Raw genomic sequence first — 13,014 nt, forward strand, 5'->3', positions numbered from 1 at the left:
CAATTAAACAAGGCCATTAGAGGGAGGTGACTACATAAGCTGTGGAGGCCTACATAAGCAAACCAAAATCTAAGCCTGTAAATGCCTCAAGGTTATGACACTGAAACCTAAAGACAACCAATCACAGAGTCAATTTGGCTTTAAGCTTCAGCCAAGATACAATTTCTTTGCTTTCTTTCCACCTTTTCTCTATCAAAGTGTCTCTCCAGCTCCAGTCACTCCTGGCTTAGTGCTGCCCAGTTCAGATAGATTTTTGCTCTAGAAAACTCTTAATATTTTTAATGCAGCTCATTTTATCTTTGAACAGTGAAAACTCAGTTATTATTGTTTGCCAGAGTAAAAACCAAGTTAAATCACTTTTATTCCATTAAAGTAGTATAGTCAGCCATTAAGTAATTAGCATCCAAACTTCCCATCCCGCACTCATCTCGAGCTCCTAGAAATACCTTGTTTGGCCATCTGTCTGAGTCAATTTATTTTAATTAAAATAAGCAGTTATTCCAGACAGTAAAATAGAAACACAAACTTTCTGTGGAAAGACATGTAGATACAATGTTGTTTCTGTACAATGTTTGATGATCATAAACCATATTCCAAATGATTATTCGTAATCACTAATTCTCAAGATGAAAATCATTTCATATAATAAAGTTGAACAATTAAAAATGAAAAAAAAAACATCTAGTAGAAGCCTTCACTGAAAAAGGATTATTTGTATTTGACATAGTCTTACAGTAGATAGACTGTATATGTATTTTAGGTTAGAAACTAGTCACATTTCACATTTCAACTAGAGGAGAAAGTCTGGAAGTAATTAGAAGAGACACCTGCCTTAAACACAAAGGCTACAACCCTGTAGCTCTCTAAAATGCTCCTGATTCCTGGTTCTTCTGAAGATATTCCGAATCCATAAAGAAAAACTTGGGGTGTCAGAGTTTCAGAAACTATTGCCCAAGGGTGGCCAAAAACACAACTTAAAGATCAGTGAGCTGTTTTTTACTGACATCTTTTTCTAATAATACTTTTTTTTCTAAATCAGAAGCATCAATTTTCCAAAACTCAGAAATAGTTCATAAAAATTCCAGTTGTTTTTATCCAGAACAACTGTATAACTATCCTCAGCAAATGATCATCTCATGTTTTAACTGATTTTAAGTGAAATCCAGTTGCATTAACATTTTCTTCATGAAATTTTTTTCTACATTACTCAAGTGTTTACTAATTTGTCAAATATTGTGATTACTTTGAATATATAGCAACAAATCATATATATATATATATATATATCACATTTTCTAATGCTCATAGTCACCTGTACAGGCAAGCAAGCATTACTACTCCTATTTTTTATAATTAATAAACTTCATTTCTTAGAGAAGTTTCAGCTTCACAAGCAAAACTAAGCAGAAAGTTGCCATATAACCTGACGCTCACACGATCACAGCCTCCCACTTTGTCAACATCCTTCCCCAGAGTAGTACATTTATTACAATCTATGAACCTATATTGACAAATCATTATCACCCAGTGTCCAAGGTTTTCATTAGGGCTCACTCTGTGTGAGATGTATCCACCATTACAGTATCAAACAGTATTTTTCACTGCTCTAAGGATCTTCTAAACATGTTTTTAGAATTTTAGAACAGTCAAACCCAGCAGATTAGACTCCAATAAAATAATTTCTCCTGGAAGTGCCCGGGTGACTTGGTAAGTTGAATGCCCGACTCTTGAGTTCAGCTCAGGTCGTGATCTCGGTGTCAGGGTGGGGCCCTATGTCAGTCTCCATGCTCAGAGGAGACTCTGTTTGAGATTCTCTCCCTTTCCCTCTGCCTGCCCCCTCTAAAATAAATAAATAAATCTTTATGTGTGTGTGTGTGTATAACTTCTCCTGAAGGCAGTCCTTGTTAAGAACAGAATGCTCTGGTGCATTTCAGAATGGTTCCATTTCCCTTCCTTGTGCCAAAGATGGAGGGGATTTTTCTCACATTTTCCTCATATAGATTTGGTTGAGCTCCTGAAGGTAAAACTCACAAAATTGTGCTCCTCTCCAAAGTGATCGGGTCTCACAGGAGTTTTTAACTCTCAGAGTTGTGCACACTGATCTTCCAGCAATTCATCACTTACAGTGCAGATTTTCCCACCCCAGCAGTGATTCCTATGGTGCATATGGGTTTTTGCTCTAGTAGGTTGTGATTCTTAACAGTTGCCTTGTGCCATCACTTTTCTGACAAATCTAAGAAGAGTTGATTTCTCAGTTTCTTCAGCTTTTTCAAATGCTAGGATGGAGTAGCACCTTCTAAGCTCTTTACATGCTGGAACAGAAATAAGTCACTGTTCCCATTTTAGGATGAGAGAACTAAGAACTGTAGGAGGTAAGTCTTTTCCCCAAGATCACATAAGTATTAGATATAGAGTTGAGACCTGGGCCTACTGACCCCAAGTCTGAATTATTAGCTTGTTTTATAATTGTATAAAAGAAGCCTTAGATTCTTATTTATCCATTCTGGAAAGGAAGTGATTAAATTTGGGATACTGATTCAATTTCTTACATTCAGGAAAGAAGGTCATTAAAAGAGCATTCTATTCCTAAGAATTTATCTTACTTAAAATATGAAAACTTACATATACAAATAGGTTTATTACAGTGTGATTTATAACCGAAAAAAAATTTAAATAGCTGGAATGATTATGATAATTATGCACATCCTTGCAATGCGATATTAAGAAAAGCATGTAATAGTAGAGTTAAATGTTTATGATACTGTATTAAGTGAAGATGACAGACTGTAAAACTGTCTCCATTTAAAATGGACAATAAGGGAAATTTTTTTTTAAAGTAGTAGTTGGGAATATTGAGCTTTAAAAAAATTGAATTATATTGTGATATATGTGTACCAAAAGTAACTTTTTTTTAGAAAAATGCATTAATGGTTTTATATGCAAGTTGGAGACACTGTATTAGTCTTTGGAAAGAAAGGACAGCTTATTTCTTACAAGTTTAGTTTAAAATTTAGAATTGTAAGTATCAGCTTTTGACAGGAATATGTCATTGTTTACATGGAGAACTATGCTAGCATAATGGGTACCAGCCTGTTCCCCTTGCTATATCATGTGCTTAAATGAATGGCTTTTCAGAGGCTTACTAAAATGGCATTGCATGTTAGTTTAAACTAAGTATTTACGGTACAACAATGCAGGGAATAAAAGGAAAGGAACACTGAGCAATTTCTATAGAAAACGGATTTTAGTAATGTGGTTCAGTGCAAGGCACCATCAACAGGCTTGTATTCATCCTCACTCATTCTGCACACAGTAAAAGATGCAAGCACCTAAATCCATGAGAATAGATAAGCCTGACTTGAAATGTGTTTCTCTCTTTGGTAGGATGGTATAATGCTTTTTTTTTTTTTTTTTTCTTTTTCTTTTTCAATAATTCCTTGCGGCTCCAGCTCACACACAATGAATTTCTGGCTTCTTTATTGAAGGGGGGAGGGGAACAAGGGGGGCATACCACTTTTTAAAGCCAATACCACAGAAAATAACTCCTTTTGTGTAGAGAAGGATCGATAGTGGTCTCTGTGTTCTTTCTCTTTCTTGTTTGTATTTTCTATTGATGTGCACAAAAGCTAGTCATTTGGCTCTAAGAGTTGTTTAAAAATTTTTTAACAGAAGGAATAGAGAAGTAAACAGTAATTTTAACCATCATTGACCTACTTTTTTAAAAATTCCATTCTGTTCTTAATACACATACCCCAAAAAAGAAACAATCTTGATGTATACCTATGTGCCAAAACATTTCCTAACTTAAGTTTATTATTTTCTCTATTGTAATGAATGCAATTATAAAAGAGCTCTAATTGGAATTTTAATTTCAGGAATTTTCAATCTTGATAATTATTTGCCTGCAGCCTCCTCTGCCTTTATTATGGGAAGATGATTGTCTCACTTTGAACAAGTGGCTTAGTGATTGGAAAAAGGAATATGGTTCTTTTCCATTACTTGGGCCCTGGTTGGTTTTACACCAAATTAGGAATGGAAACAAGGAAATCCATTAGACTGTCTAGTTTTTTTTTTTTTTTAAAGAGTAATGTGTATCAAAAAGCCATTTTCCTTTGGACATTATAAGCTGAATAGGCATACAAAACAAGAAATTGCTATATACATAGACCAAAGGGTTTGATGAGCTAAGAATCACATTGAGTAATGTCTACCAGAGTATAATTACCTACGGGCCAATTATAGCTACAGTACATAAAGAAATGGCTTACATGATGAAAGCAATCTAGATATTTATCTGATTGGAAACCTGACCTATTTACCATTTGTTCAACAAATATTATTCATTGTACACTGTCAGGCACCATACTAAGGACTATGGATTAAAAAGTATGGAAGAAACTTAATCATTCCTTTCTCAAAACTGAGATACAATTATAATATAAAGTGATATGCTCAATAGAGAGTTGGAGAGGGAGCTACTGGCATAAATTCATGGATGAAGCTACCTTAGAAATAATAAGTGTATTAGAGTTCTCTATAGAAACGGAACCAATAGGAGATGCTAGATAAAGATGTAGATAAGTAGATACAGATATATGTATAGAGATACAAAAAGAGAGGGAGAGAAAGAGAAATAGGTTTATTATAAGGAATTAGCCCACATGGTTATGGGACTGAGAAGTCCTAAGATCTGCAGTTGGCAAGCTGGAACCCAGGAGAGCCAATAGGGTAGCTCCAGTCTGAGAGCAGAAGACCATTATTTGAGCTCAATGAGTCAGGCCAAAGAATTTCCCCTTTGCCCAGTCTTTTTGTTCTATTCGGGTCTTCAGTTGATTGGGCGATTGGGTGAAGTTCACCCACATTCTGGATGGCAATCTGCTTTACTCTGCTCTACCCATTCAAATGTTAACCTCATCCAGAACATCCACGAGGACACACCCAGGAAAATGTTTAACAAAATCTCTGGGCACCATATGGCCCAGTCAAATTGACACTTAAGATTAACTATAATGGTGACTTAGGTCAAGAAGGATTTTTAGAGGAAGACATATCTAGCCTGAACACTGAAGGACCCACAGAGGGAGAGGAATTGTGTCCTAAAGTGGATTTTACCCAGAAGTCCACTCATATGTAGTTTAGATGATTCAGATAATAAGATTGGGGTTTTTTAAGATGATGACATTTAGATCAGAATTTAGACTTTGAGTTGATGCTGTAATAGTTTCAGATTTTGGGAGATCTTGGGATGAGGTGAATATATTTTGCCCATCAGGTGGAAATTCAGGCATTTATCCAGATAGCATCTCCAATATTCTTCATTCTTTTCCAAAGTTCCATGTTTTCCACTCTCAATCTTTGTACTTTATCTTGAAGAACTTGCTCTTCCTTTACTATTCCTTGTGGTACAGGTCCACTGCTTCTAGTTTAGTTTTATCTAAAAATGTTTTTATTTCATTTTCATTTTTGAGTGATATAGGATTCTGCATTGACTGTTTTCCTTCTTTCAGCATTTTAAAGATGTTGTTCTGCTTTATTCTGGTCTCCATGGTTCAATGAAAAATTTGACATTTGTTGCCTCTTACATAATAGTCATTTTTCTCTCACTACTTGTAGACTTGCTCTTTCTTTCCTTTTTTCTTTTTTTTTTTTTTTTTTTTGGCTTTTTTTTTTTTAACAGTTTCACTAAGATGTGCCTTAGCTGGGCTTCTTTGTGTTTATCCTGCTCGGTTTTCCTCTAGCATCTTGTAGCTTCAATTTCTGATTCCTTATTTAATTTGGGAAATTTTTACCACATTATTTCTTCCAATATTTTTCCCTTCATTTCCTCTCTTTTGGGAATCAATATATATTTGACCATGAAAGGTCAGTGAACTCTGTAAAGAGCCAGATAATAAATAATGTAGAATTTGCAGGTCACATATCTGTTACATATTTTTCTTTTATAATTTTTTTTAAGCAATCTCTACACCCAACATGGGACTGGAACTCACAACCTTGAGATCAAGAGTTGTGAGCTCCTCCAACTGAGCCAGTTGGGTGCCCCCCTTTTGAAATTTTTAATTGTGGTAAAATAAAAATAAAATTTACCACCTGAATCATTTTTGAGTGTCCCGTTCAGTGGTATTAAGTACATCGTTGTACAACCATCACCACCATCCATCTCCAGAACACTTTTGATGTCCTTAAATTTCATCCATGTTGTGGCACATATCAGAATCTCCTTTCTCTTTAAGGCTGAATGATATTTTGTTATATGCATATGTCACATTTTTTAAAATCCATTCATCCATTGATGAACACCTGGATTACTTCCACCTATGGCTATTGTGAATAATGCTGCTATCGCATGAATGTTTTGCCTTCTCTTTCAAAAAAAATAATACTTTAAAAATGTAACTAACAACCATTCTTAGCTTGCAGGCTGATTTGGCCCATGGGCCATAGTTTGAGAATTTCTGAAATAGGTCTTTGAGACTCTTTTACCTTTTTTTTTTTTAATTTTTTATTTATTTATGATAGTCACAGAGAGCGAGAGAGAGGCAGAGACACAGGCAGAGGGAGAAGCAGGCTCTATGCACCGGGAGCCCGACGTGGGATTCGATCCCGGGTCTCCAGGATCGCGCCCTGGGCCAAAGGCAGGCGCCAAACCGCTGCGCCACCCAGGGATCCCTCTTTTACCTTTTTAAAGGCTTTTTTCTCTTTATGTTGTTGGTGGTTTTTTTTTTTTTATATAATCTTGAGTGAATGTCTGTTATTCTTTTTTTATTTTTAAAGATTTTTTATTTATTTATTCATGATAGACACATAGAGAGGCAGAGACACAGGCAGAGGGAGAAGCAGGCTCCACGCAGGGAGCCCGAGGTGGGACTCGATCCTGGGACTCCAGGATCATGCCCTGGGCCAAAGGCAGGCGCTAAGCGGCTGAGCCACTGGGGCTGCCCCTGTTATTTTTTCAAATTCATTTACTCTCTCATCCAATATGTACATTTGGCTGTTAAATTCATTCAGGGAATTTTTTTTTTTTTTTTTTTTTTTTTTAGCTTCAGAAAATTCATTCCTTAGTTCTAAAATTTCCATTTCAGGCATTTTCATTCATCGTAAACATGTCTAATTTTTACTTTACTGATGATAATAATAGCCATTTTGAAAACCTTGTCTGTTAGTTCCAACATCTGTTTCATTTTGAGGTTTGGCTTGATCCATTTCTTCTTCTTGAGACTGAATATTCTGGTTTTGCTTAGTTTGGATAATTTTGCATTGTATCCTGGATATTGTCAATGTTATATTTTAGAGATTCTGAATTCTGTTATTTTTTATTGACATGTTGTTTCCTTTGAGTAGTAAATATTCTTGACTTAGCTTGAACTGCCAACTCTATTTCTTGGGCAGAAATTCCCATCTGTTTGGGTATTTTTTACTCAGTGCAAATGCTTACTTCTGTCCCAAACATACGTGCTTCAAGAGTCAAAGAAATGGGTTAAGCAGAACTTGGGAATTCACCATTTGACTCATTCACTTCTGGGATTCCCCTACTCTCTTCAACATGTACAACTTTCAAGCTTCAGAGTTCTGATTCCCCGACCAGAAAGACTTGGTTTCTTCCTTGTGTGCCCAACCCCAGTTCTACTCACCATATATGCACTGAGCACCAGACTTAAAGTGAAAGCCATGGAGAGGAATTTACTTTAGATCTCCCTCTTGCCTATGAGCTTGCACTTCCAAGGAGTATTTTTACTTCTTTTCACTCTCTTTCGGATATTGTACCTCAGAGTGTTGCTTTCTGTATTGTCTCGTTCCATGGTTATTTTCTATAGGAATGGCATCAGGTCGAGTCTTGGTCTGTGCCTATTTGTACAGATTTAATCAAAGATTAACAAATATCAGTCATTATAACAGCTGAGAAGCAACTTTTTCTACATTTGGAACTAACCATCCACTCCACCCTACTACATGTATTATTGAAAAATGTATTTTGGTTTTGGTTCCTTGATGCTCAGTAAGAGTTCTTGTGAACTAGAGAGGTAAAAGCATTAATAACAATGCAGTCCTATAAAGAAAAATCCCACAAATAGGAACATTGTTATATTATGATTCATAAGAACATTTTGGTTTTCATCCTTTCTGAAGAGTTTCTACTTAACCTAGATAGTACTAAATTAACGCAAAATGTGAAAAATACCAAATTCACACAAGAAATATAACAATGTTGTATTTCTACACATACTTGGCTAAGAAAATAGTATGGCCCTATGATAAAAGAGAATTTACATTTACATTATTCCACCTCTCTCACTTTTTTTAACATAAAGAAGTGATAATGTTTGAGTGAAAAAATAATCCACTGCTACATTGGAACAGCCATTATAATATTCAATACCTTTATGTTGGCTTTTTTCATGTTGAGAAAGAAATAAAACAGTACTATATTATTCAATAATGTAGCACTCTTGAGTCTAGCAAATCTAAGGAGAAGAGAAAATAATATATCTAAAAATCCAAAGAACTGAAATTATTTGTTCCCATATTAATTCTCAAATTGTTTATGTCTTAGTTGCATTTTACTTTTGTCTCCAAATCAATTCCACCATGGGGAAATATCCAATTCAGCTACCTCAAATAAAGCAGAATTAGTTTTTCTTTTATGAAAAAAAGACAAATGAGAAGCTCAAAGAATTTTCACAATGTGAGCATACCTGTTTAACCAACTACAAACAAAAAATAAAATATTACTAGAGCCCCAGATGACCCTCTGTTTGTCCCCTCACAGTCACCATCTTGTCTCAGAGGTAAGCACTATTTTGATTTCTAACAGCATAAATCTGTTTACTCTGCTTTTGAAATTTGTATAAATGGAATCATTTCAGACTTCTTGCTTTGACATTATGTTTGTAAATATTATATGTATTGTGTGTAGCAATAATATATTCATTTTCATCAATGTATTTTGTTATATTAATTGGTACTGTTTTTAAACCTCTTCCACTTGGGACACCTGGGTGGCTCAGCAGTTGAGCATCTGCCTTAGGCTCAGGGCGTGATCCTGGAGTCCCGGGATCCAGTCCCACATTGGGCTCCCTGCATGGAGCCTGCTTCTCTCTGCCTGTGTCTCTACCTCTCTCTGTGTGTCTCTCTGAATAAATAAATAATCTTAAAAAAAAAAATAAAGTTCTTCCACTTAAATGTCTAATTTGTTTCTACTTTGGGGAACTTAAAAAACTATTGTGAAAATTCTTGTATATATCTTTTGGTGCACATTTGTATATATTTTTGGTTGGATATATACCTATTCCTGGGGTTGCTGGATCATGGGAAAAGCATATGTTTAACTATAGATAACTACCATTTTCTAAATAAATCTATTTTCAGCAGTGTTTCAGAGATCCCATTGCTCCAGATCCATATCAACAATCAGTATTATCTTTTTTTTTTTTATTTAGTTTTTCTATTTGGTGTATAACAACAAATTGGGATTTCAGTTTTAATTTCTCTGACAAGTAATGAGGTTGAGTATATCTGTATAGGTTTATTAGACATTTTGGGGAAGTGCCTGCTTATATCTTTTACCCTTTTTTTAAATATCTTTTACCTTTATTGAATCTTCTTCCTCTTTATTATCTGTAGAAGTTATTTATATATTTTGGTTATAAGTTCTTTGTGGACTATGTATATTTTACATTGTAAATATCTCTTCCCATTCATAGCTTGCCTTTTTACTCTTTTGATGAATATAATAAGTTCTCAGTTTTAATGTAACCCAATATATCTGTTTTTATCTTGAGTTAATGCTTTGTACTCTTTTTAAGAAGTCTTTAAGTTTACGAAGATACATTCCTATTTATCTTCCAGAAGATTTTATTATTATTATTATTTTACCCTTCATACATCTTATTTGTTTTGATAATGTAATAATGTGTTTGGGTCAATTTTTGTAATGTCTAACCTGTTTTATCCGTATTCTGGTTTATTTGTCCTCTTTTGTGCCAATAGCATAATGCATTAATTATTGTTGCTTTATAATATATCTTGCTATCTGATAATATAAATCTTTATTAAAAATTATATTAGATAATTTTAGAATCAACTTATCAGTTTCTAAAAAGGCATTGAGATTTTTATTGCAATTGTATTGAATCCATAAATCAACCCAGGGAAAATTGACATCTTTGCAATAGCTTTTCAAACTATGAATATGGTATACCCCTTCATTTATTTTCTGTTGTAAGTTATTTTTCTCTCCTTTTTTTTTTTTTTTTAAGATTTTATTTACTTATTCATGAGAAGCACAGAGAGAGAGTGGCAGAGACACAGGCAGGGAGAGAAGCAGGCTTCATGCAGGGATCCCAACATGGGACTCAATCCCAGGACTCCAGGATCACGCACTGGGCTAAACCGCTGAGCCACCCAGGGATCCCTTAAGTTATTTTTCATGTAAAAGTCTTAAACATATTTTTTTTCTGGAGATTTTATGTTACTTTTGTCTTTTTACATTTTACATTTTTATTTTCCAATTGCTTATTGATGTTTTATAGAAATAAAATGGAAGAATATTGAAATCGATTGCTCCATTTCTGACATTTGATAACATCTAAAGTAAGTGATTTATTGATTTAAATAATCCTTTCAACCTCACTTTGCATTGCCATAGATAATTTATTAATTCAGATAGCATAATCTCTTCTAGTATATTGCCCTAGTATTTTACCTTAACTAGTCATCAAGGTATTATTCTAGTTTCTGGCTTAATATACCTCTAATCCAACATTATAAAATCCCAAATTAACCATGTCACTCTTGTGATTTAAAAATTTTTCATAACCTGGAGATAAATTTCTTTAATATGTAAGATCATTGATTGACTTAAGTTACCTATGTAAACGGGTTATTCAGCCAAGCATTACTTATAGTTATTTAAATGATCCATACTTTTTAAATCTATGTATTTTACACTGTGCTCTTTCCTCTATTTGTAATGCCCTTTCTTCTCTTCTCTACCTGGTAAAAGCCTCCTCAACCTTCAACACCTAGTTCAGGGGCATCCCTGGTGGCCCAGTGGTTTGGCGCCGCCTTCAGCCCAGGGCGTGACCCTGGAGACCCGGGATCAAGTCCCACATCGGGCTCCCTGAATGGAGCCTGCTTCTCCCTCTGCCTGTGTCTCTGCCTCTCTCTCTGTGCCTCTCATGAATAAATAAGTAAAATCTTTAAAAAAAAAAAAAAAAAAAAAGATCTCTTAAAAAAAAAAAAAGACTTAGTTCAAATGGTTATGTTTGAATACCCTTAAAGTCACGAAGCAGATATAATCATTCTCTTCCCACATTTTCTTTATACAATTATAAATGTCTATATCTACAATTTTCTAACATACACCACTTAATATTATCAAATTTACATATAAAGGACAACTTTAAAACATGGAATTGAACAAAAACATGTTTCTTAGGATAAATACTTGAGGCTACGGTGGCTTCAAGGGTCTACAGTATATCAGTAAGTCTTTCAACTTTTTTATTCTGACGTCTTCAGTGTGACTTTCACTGTCAATTTCACCTGTTGGTACAAGAAGGTAGCTGGAGACCTACTTATTATGTCTGTTTTTTTGGTTGCAGAAGAGGTAATGATTGAGAGGTAATGATGATGATAATTGACATATCTCCCAGCCTTCTATGCAGAGCATCTCAGGTGGTCTTACAAGATATTTTTGCATGCATGTCATTGGCTGAAAAATAATCACATGGCCATGCTTAGCTATAAGTAAGGCCTAAGAGTATAGTCTTTTTTCTCAGTAATTTATTACCCAAATGATTGCTCAATTACTATCAAATAAAGACAAAATGAATACTGGGTTGGCCCCTGGCAGTCTATGCCATTATCCTTTACTATAAGCTTATGGATTGTCTTCCTATTTATCTCTTTGTTTCATGTGGACAACACAGAGCCTGGCACAGTAGGCAATCATTAAAATTTTAATGGAGAATACATTTGATACTGTAAGAGATATGTGAATATATATTGCAGCAATCCCTATTTCAAGAGATTTCTAGCAACCAGCACTTGAAAAGAAAATAGATCTCAACCTCAGTAGTCTAGTTTGTCCTCATTTTTGAAGATTAGTAAAAATTACATCCCTGAAATGTTGAGTATTCTTAGCTAATATTGATTTTATTGATTTGATGTATATTTAAGCATATTTAGTTTCTCAGAGAATTTAAAAAAATACCACGCAGAAGGAAAAAAAATGAGGAACTTTGGCTATGAACGTATATATAGTCAATAACTCACTCCAACAGACTTTAGAAACTTTCCCATTTGGGAAGAAGTTGTAGTCACACTTTGAAATATTTCAATTATAAAATACTGTATAATTATGATAAAGCAAGGAGGTATAAATGGACAAAGGGAAAGTTCACAAAATATTAATCTAGCTTGTGGTCCTTTTCCAGCATGAGTGGGTAGATTAAGGGACAAAGGGAAAGTTCACAGAATATTAATCTAGCCTGCAGTCACTTTCTAGCATGTGTGGGTAGATTAACATCACAAGAATTATAATACCAAGAAACTGTTATGGAATGTCAAAATCCTAAAGTTAATTAGTGACCCATTTTTTAAAACTAGTGCTTCATTATCATTCATATTTCTAAACAGAGCTACCTTAAACTTTTTAATGAATCTATATTATATTCTTAAGTTTCCCATTAATTATCAGTAGATTTGAAGAAGGTTTGTTTACCTGTCATATAAGGTAAGAGAGAAAGGAGGTACAAATGCAAATGTAGCTAACTGGCAATGAATATTATTGAAAAGGGAAGTTAAACTGATTTTTTTTTCCTCACAAAGAATTAATAAGCTTTGATCACACATCTAATACTTTATTGATCACGTATTACACATCAGACCCTGTGCCAGGTAAGTAAAAGAGCCATGCTCCTACTTATACAGAGTTGAGAATCAGAAGAGACAGAGTTTAATAAAATAATTACAGTTGTGAATGTGTAATTATGAAAATTCATTCAAGTGAAT

At 34.3% G+C, this 13,014-nt stretch overlaps 1 protein-coding gene across 4 annotated transcripts in view; it reads left to right on the forward strand.

The window, feature by feature from the left end:
* CBLB (Cbl proto-oncogene B) overlaps nucleotides 1–13,014 on the forward strand; it is a 410,036-nt gene that overhangs the window by 41,180 nt on the left and 355,842 nt on the right. The window contains exon 2 of one of the 4 annotated variants that reach the window (XM_077884048.1): nucleotides 10,530–10,590. The exons of the other annotated variants lie outside the window; for them this stretch is intronic. The gene's annotated coding sequence lies outside the window, so the exon portion shown is untranslated. The remainder of the gene's footprint in view (nucleotides 1–10,529; nucleotides 10,591–13,014) is intronic. 4 annotated transcript variants of the gene reach the window in all.

The sequence above is a fragment of the Canis aureus genome, chromosome 35, assembly GCF_053574225.1.
Source record: "Canis aureus isolate CA01 chromosome 35, VMU_Caureus_v.1.0, whole genome shotgun sequence".
In the NCBI taxonomy this organism is placed as follows: domain Eukaryota; kingdom Metazoa; phylum Chordata; class Mammalia; order Carnivora; family Canidae; genus Canis; species Canis aureus.